Raw genomic sequence first — 8,388 nt, 5'->3', positions numbered from 1 at the left:
ACTTCACCCAAAATTTGAAAACTTCACAACATGAAACTTAAACAGAAACTCGTGAAACCATTAGTACAAGAAAGCAAACCACCACTTCCTTAGGTACTGTAGCAAACTTAAATTCTACTTGTGCTGATGTTGGGTTACTGTAATTTCAATCTTCCATGGCTAATACCCCCCGATACTATCCATAGTTTCATCAAAATAAGCAACCAACACAACAAAAGCAGAATCTGTTAACAGCAGACCAGTCTGTAGCAATCTGTATGTTTCGTATACCTCTGGTACTTCCAAAATTCTGAAAAATTAGGAATGTCTGAAGAATTTGCGTAGAAATCAGAAGCAAAAATAATCAACTCAAAAGCTCTTACAGAAAAAAAATGAAAATTCTTTTCGTGAGCAGAAAGTTTCTGTCTTTTCCAGCGTGACCAAACGATCATCCCCAAGACTAATCATAACGGTTTTTCTTGGCACAAACGCAAAAAGAAACACAAAATACACAATCATAACAGAATTATGAAAGTGTGGAAAACACAAAACAGAAATAAAAAGGATAGATTCGTTGGGTTGCCTCCCAACAAGCGCTTTTGTTTAACGCCCTTAGCTAGGCAAGAGTGATGCTCTCACAAAAGACAAGAATTAAAGCACAACGAGAGCATCCTAAAGCATGTGAAAACCACATCTAAGTCTAACATACTTCCTATGCATAGGCATTTTATAGGAAAACAGATTGTCAAGACAACCAATAGTTTCCATATGCAAGGAAGAAAAAAGAGACAAGAGCAATCTCAACATCACGAGAGGTGATTTGGTAACATGAAAGTTTCTACCAAAATATTTTCCTCTCTCATAGCAATTACATGTGGGATCATATTCAAATTCAACAATATAGCTATCCCATAGGATGTTCTTTTCATGATCCACATGCATGCAAAGTTGACGCTCTTCAAAAATAGTGGGATTATCATCAAATAAAGTCATGACTTCTCCAATCCCACTTTCAGTATTGTTGAAAATATCATATTCATCATGAGGTTTGAACAAATTTTCAAGATCATAAGAAAGATCATCACCCCAATCATGATTATTGCAACAAGTAGGGGACATTGCAAAACTAGCATCCCCAAGCTTAGGGTTTTGCATAATTTTAGCTTGATTGTAACTAACAGGATTTATAGTGAAATCATTGCAATCATGCTTTTCATCCAAGGAGCCCTCGTGAATCACTTCATGAATTTCTTCCTCACAATTTTCAGATTCACGCATCTTACGCAAAACTCCAAAGAAATAGTCAATTGCCCTGAACTCAACAGCAATTTGTTCCCACGAGTGGGTCTCTTAAAGAACCTAGCAAGTGGATGAGGATCCATATCACTAGATTTTCAGCAAGCGAAGATGCAAGCATATTGAGGGCACATGGTGACACAAGCAAACAGAAAGCGAGCGGAAGAAGGTGAACGGAAAAAGGCAAACGAAAACGGCAAACGTGAAGTGGGGGAGAGGAAAACGAGAGGCAACTGGCAACAAAAGTAAATGCAAGAGAAGAGTTTGTGAGAGCTACTTGGATAGATCTTGATTTCTCCTCCCCGACAACGGCGCCAGAAATAGGCACGTTGTCGGGAGAATTTTTTGACGTGCCTCCTTCCCCGGCAACGACGCCAGAAATACTTCTGCTACTTCAAAAAGATCCCCGACAACGGTGCCGGAAATACTTCTGATTGTTCTGTTGTGTATCCCTTGCAACGGCGCCAGGAAGTAGTTGTCTCGACAGCACCAGGAATCCTTCAGCTACGGCTACGCCTTAAGGGACTTCCTAGGCAAGTATGCAAAGGATTTCCCCCGTGGCCTTGGAGCCTCGCGTTGGAGTTCCCTCGAAGCGGAAAGTGTGATGTAGCACAGCGACGGTAAGTATTTCCCTCAGTTTGAGAACCAAGGTATCAATCCGGCGGAAGAGTATCTCAAGATCCTGCACACACACAAAAGCTTGCACCCAACGATATGAAGGGGTTGTCAATCCCTTTTAGATTGTTTGCCAAGTGAGAACTGAAAGCAACAAAGTAACAAAGCAAAGTAAAAGCGGAGATGTAAACGATGGATGTGAATAGACACGGGGCCGTAGTGTTTACTAGTGGCTTCTCTCATGAAAGCAAGTAGAGGGTGGGTGAACAAATTACTGTCGAGCAATTGATAGGACTGTGCAAAGCCGTGACGATATCTATGCAATGATTATTTCTATAAGCATCACGTCTGAAACAAGTAGACTGATACTTTCTGCATCTACTACTATTACTCCAGACGTCGACCGCTATCCAGCATGCATCTAGTGTATTAAGTCCATAAGAACAGAGTAATGCCTTGAGCAAGATGACATGATGTAGACGGATAATCTGAAACTAATGATAAAAACCCCATATTTTTACCCTTGATGGCAACTGCTTGATGTGTGCCATGGTGCCCCTACTGTCACTGGAAAAGGTCACCACATGGCAGAACCCAAAACCAAGCACTTCTCCCATTGCAAGAATCATAGATCTAGTTGGACAAACAAAACCCAAGACTCGGAGAGACTTACAAGGATATCAAATCATGCATATAAGAAATCAGCAAAGACTCAAATATATATCATAGATAATCTGATCACAAGTCCACAGTTCATCAGATCTCGACAAACACACCGCCAAAGAAGATTACATCGGATAGATCTCCATGAAGATCATGGAGAAATTTGTATTGAAGATCCAAGAGAGAGAAGAATGTATAGGCGCAAGACCTAGGTCAGGGGGCGGCCAGGGAAGCCACAAGCTTGACCACCGCCGCCCCCCCCCTGGTGGCGTGGTGGGAGCTTGTGGGCTCCCTGGGGCCCACCTGGCTTGGCCCAAAGGCTCCCTGGTCTTCTTTCGTTCGGGAAAAAATCATTTCGGGGTTTTTACTCCATTTGGACTCCGTTCCAAAATCAGATCTGAAAAGAATCAAAAACACGGAAAAAAAGGAACTCACACTTGGCACTGAATCAATAAGTTAGTCCCAAAAAAAGATATATAAAGATACATAAAACATACAAAGAAGGCAAGATTACAGCGTGAAACCATAAAAAATTATAGATACGTTTGAGACGTATCAATCCCTAGTATCCACTATGTTCTAGATTGATGTTGCTACTACTTGGCTATGCTTAATGCTTGTCACTAGGGCCCGAGTGCCATGATTTCAGATCTGAACCTATTATGTTGCCGCCAATATATTTGTGTTTTAGATCCTATCTTGCAAGTTGTAGTCACCTACTATGTGTTATGACTCGGCAACCCCGGAGTGATAATAGCCGGAACCACTCCCGGAGATGACCATAGTATGAGGAGTTCATGTATTCACCGCGTGTTAATGCGTCGGTCCGGTTCTTTATTAAAAGGAGAACCTTAATATCCCGTAGTTTCCATTAGGACCCCGCTGCCACGGGAGGGATGGACAATAGATGTCATGCAAGTTCTTTTCCCTAAGCACGTATGACTACATACGAAATACATGCCTACATTAGATTGATGAATGGGAGCTAGCCACATATCTCTCTGTGTTATAGCTGTTACATGATGAATCACATCCGTCACACTCATCCATCACCGATCAACTCCCTATGAGACTTTTACTACTGGTTCTCGCTACGTTACTTTGCCTAGGCTTGTCCCTTGCTACAAGAGGGATTGCGCCACTTTGCTACTGTTGCTACTGCTGTTACTTGTTACTTTGCTGCTGCTACTACTACTGTTCCTTCCTACTCCGCTGTTACTTGTTGCAAGACTTTGTTGGCGCTAACATCCCGTCAACAAGGCTTTTTCTGGCGCCGTTGTCGGGGATTGTCAAAGCTTTTTCTGGCACCGTTTCTATCTTACTACCTTGCTACTGATACTTATCTTGCAGACACTAATCTTTCAGGTGTGGTTGAATTGAAAACTCAGCTGCTAATACTTGAGAATATTCTTTAGCTTCCCCTTGTGAGCGAATCAATGAATTTGGGTTGAATACTCTACCCTCGAAAACTGCTGCGATCCCATACGCTTGTGGGGCATCATGCACCAACAACTTATGCTAAGCAAGATAACCAACTAAGTGATAGCAAGATATATAAAAAGAAACAGTATGGCTATCACAAATCGAATTGCATAAGTAAAATGCTCTGGTAAGAGATAATCAGGGCACGCGGAGAGGACACAAATTGAGGGAGAAAACTTAAAGGACGCTTGGTATAGGATTTGCAATGCTTAGAGTAGATCTACTCATAAGCAATCCACTACCGTCTTGCTTCGCAGTTTTTATGTGGGTATTTCTCCTTCGAATAGGTATATTCTTGACACCATCGTAGGTGGAAATTTCTTGGGTAGTCATACCATTGATTCTTACGGAGCTGTGATGAATTTGGTAGGCTCACCCCACTCATGGTTAATGGAACTACCTTAACTCTGGAACATGTGATGCGTAGGCTGGACGCTATTGAAAATAAAGTTGCTACGATTGAACTCATTGAAAATTTGGATAAAAAGATCCACAATCAAATTACTCAGTACGGATCCAAGGTGGGAATGGTTTTGAAAAATTTAAAGGAGAAGGAACCCACAGTTAATGAAAAGCTAGGTCATGATTCCGCTAGGATTGGCAAACTAGAGGATGTTATAACCAACTTCGGTTCCGCTTTTGCCGCTGTGCAGAATACTCCAAATCTTGCCCACAATAAAATCACCAAGTCTGTCTTTGTTCCTAAAAGGAGTGGTGAATCATCTAGTAAGAAATATGAAAACCTCAAGATGATAAGTGATCACGCTACTTATGGTTTGAGCACCAAAGACGACGATACGTGATTCTATCGCTCCTATGCCTAGCTAAGGGCGTTAAACAATAGCGCTTGTTGGGAGGCAACCAAATGAATTTATCTTTTTATTTCTGTTTTATTGCGTCCACACTTTCATAATTCTGTTGTGATTGTGTTTTTTGTGTTTCTTTTTGTGTTTGATCCAAGCAAAACCTTTATGACTAGTCTTTGTAATGGTTGTTTGATCCTACTGGAAAAAGACAGAAACTTTTCGCTCACGAGATGATTTTTCATTTTGATTCAGAAAGAGCTTTTGAGTTGATTCTTTTTGCTCCTGATTTATATGCTGTTTCCCCAGACCGTCGTAAGTTTTCAAATGTTTTGAGGTACCAGAAGTATACGAAGTATACAGATTGCTACAGACTGGTCTGTTTTTGATAGATTCTGTTTTTGTTGAGTTGGTTGCTTGTCTTGATGAAACTATGGTTAGTATTGGGGGGTACTATCCATGGAAAAGTGAGAATATAGTAGCCCATCATCAATATAGATGGAATTCAAGTTTGCTACAGTACCAAAAGAAGTGGTAGTTTGTTTTCTTGTACTAATGTTATCACAAGTTTCTGTTTAAGTTTTGTGTTGTGAAGTTTTCAAGTTTTGGGTGACGTTCTCATGGACAAAGAGATAAGGAGTGGAAAGATCTCAAGCTTGGGGATTCCCAAGGCATCCCAAGCCAAATTCAAGGATACCAAAAAGCCTAAGCTTGGGGATGCCACGGGAAGGCATCCCCTCTTTTGTCTTCAATCCATCGGTAACATTACTTGGAGTTATATTTTTATTCACCACATGATATGTGTTTTTCTTGGAGCGTCTTGTATCTTAGGAGTCTTTCCTTTTTGTTGTGTCATAATCATCCTTGCTGCACAACTTTTTGAGAGAGAGAGACATGCACTCATCGTGATTTTGCTAGAATGCTCACAGTGCTTCACTTATATCTTTTGAGCTAGATATTTTTGCTCTAGTGCTTCACTTATATCTTTTGAGCTAGATACTTTTGCTCTAGTGCTTCACTTATATCCTTTGAGCTAGATACTTTTTTCTCTTGTGCTTCACTTATATCTTTAGAGCACGGCGGTGCGTTATTTGGTAGTTGGCTTATGCTATGAAAGTAGTCCCAAATGTGCTAGGTACCCAAAGAGGATGCAAAACCTCCATCTTCATGTGCATTGAATAGAAAGAGAAGTTTTGATTCCTCTCAATTAGTTTTGAGACGTGGATTCAGTAATATTGAGAGTTATGTTAGTAGCGTGTTGTGAATCTAGAGATACTTGTGTTGGAGTTAGTGATTCCCGTAGCATGCACGTATGGTGAACCACTATGTTAGGAAGTCGGAACATAATTGATCTATTGATTGTCATCCTTTGTGTTGAGGTCGGGATCGCGTGATGGTTTACACCTACCAACCCTTCCCCTCGGAGTATGTGTTTAGCACTTTGTTTCAATTACTAATAAAAACTTTTGCAATAAGTATATGAGTTCTTCATGACTAATGTGAGCCCATGGTAGAGATGCACTTTCACCTTCCACCATTGCTAGCCTCTCTAGTGTCGCGCAATTCTCGCCGGTGCACAAACCCACCAAATTCCTTCCTCAAAACAGCCACCATACCTACCTACTATGGCATTTTCATAGCCATTCCGAGATATATTGCCATGCACCTCCCACCGTTCCGTCTCATGACTTGTGCCGTCACTCTCATATTGCCATTGCATGATCATACTAGATCGTTGCACATCCCGGTACACTGTCGGAGGCATTTCCTATGGAGTCATCATCATCGTGATCTTTGAGCTTTGAGTAACTAAAAGTGTGATGATCATCATTATTAGAGCATTGTCCCATGTGAGGAACTAAAAAAATAAAAAAAAGAGGCCAAAGAGCCCAAAAAGAAAAAGAAAAAAAAGAAAAAAAAGAGGCCTAAGAGCCCAAATAAAAAAAATGAGAGAAAAGAGAGAAGGGACAATGCTACTATCTTTTTCCACACTTGTGCTTCATGATAGCACCATGTTCTTCATGATTGAGAGCTTCTTGCTCTGTCACTACCATATGTTAGTGGGAATCTTCGTTTTATTACTTGGCTTGTATATTCCAATGATGGGCTTCCTCAAAATTGCCCTAGGTCTTCGTGAGCAAGAAAGTTGGATGCACACCCACTAGTTTTCCTCTTGAGCTTTCACATACTTATAGATCTAATGCATCTCTTGTATGGCAATCCCTACTCATTCACATTGATATCTATTAATGGGCATCTTCATAGCCTTTTGATACGCCGAGTCAATGTGACCATCTCCTCCTTTTTGTCTCACAACCACCACCACACTCTATTCCACCTATAGTGCTATATCCATGGCTCGCGCTCATGTATTGCGTGATAGTTATAAAAAGTTTGAGAAAGTAAGAGTGCGAAAACAATTACTTGGCCAATTTCGGGGTTGTGCATGATTTACATTAGTTGTGTGAGGATGATGGAGCATAGCCAGACTATATGATTTTGTATGGTTAACTTTCTTTGGCCTTGTTATTTTGGAAGTTCATGATTACTTTACTAGTTTGCTTGAAGTATTACTGTTTTCATGTCAATAGCAAACTATTGTTTTGAATCTTACGGATCTGAACGTTCATTCCACGTCAAAGAAGTTGCAAAGGAAAACTATGCTAGGTAGCATTCCACATCAAAAAATCATTCTTTTTCACTTCCCTACTCGAGGACGAGCAGGAGTTAAGCTTGGGGATGCTTGATACGTCTCCAACGTATCTATAATTTTTAATGGTTTCATGCTATTATCTTGTCAAACTCTAGATGTTTTGCATGCCTTTTATTTATTTTCTAGGACTAACTTATTAACTCAGTGCCAAGTGCCAGTTCCTGTTTTTTCATGTTTTTTACCCCTTTCAGAGGAGATTTTGAAACGGAGTCCAAACGGAAGAAAATCCCCGAAAAGATTTTTCTGGAACGGAAGAATATCGGAGGACTTGGGAGCCAAGCCAGAAGAGCCCCAGGGGCCCCACAAGCCCCCACCCCGCGGCTAGGGGGGTCGTGCCATCCAGGCTTGTGGGCCCCCTGGAAGTCTCCTGACCTAGATCTTGCGCCTATATATTCCCAAATATTCCCGAAAAAATCAAGAGACGATCGCAATTACTTTTCTGCCGTCGCAAGCTTCTATCTCTGCAAGATCCCATCTGGGGCACGTCCTGGTGCCCTGCCGAAGGGGGGATTCGGATACAGAGGGCTTCTTCATCAACACCATGACCTCTCCGATGATGCGTGAATAGTTCACCATAGACCTACGGGTCCATAGCTAGTAACTAGATGGCTTCTTCTCTCTCTTGGATCTTCAATACAAAGTTCTCCATGATCTTCATGGAGATATATCCGATGTAATCTTCTTTTGCGGTGTGTTTGTCGAGATCCGATGAATTGTGGATTTATGATCAGATTATCTATGAATCTTATTTGAGTTTCTTCTGATCTCTCTTATGCATGATTTCATATCCTTGCAATTCTCTTCGAGTTGTGGGTTTTGTTTGGCCAACTAGATCTA

Source organism: Hordeum vulgare, chromosome 3H (genome assembly GCF_904849725.1).
Source record: "Hordeum vulgare subsp. vulgare chromosome 3H, MorexV3_pseudomolecules_assembly, whole genome shotgun sequence".
Taxonomy (NCBI): Eukaryota; Viridiplantae; Streptophyta; class Magnoliopsida; order Poales; family Poaceae; genus Hordeum; species Hordeum vulgare.
Note: the sequence above shows the minus strand (reverse complement) of the source record.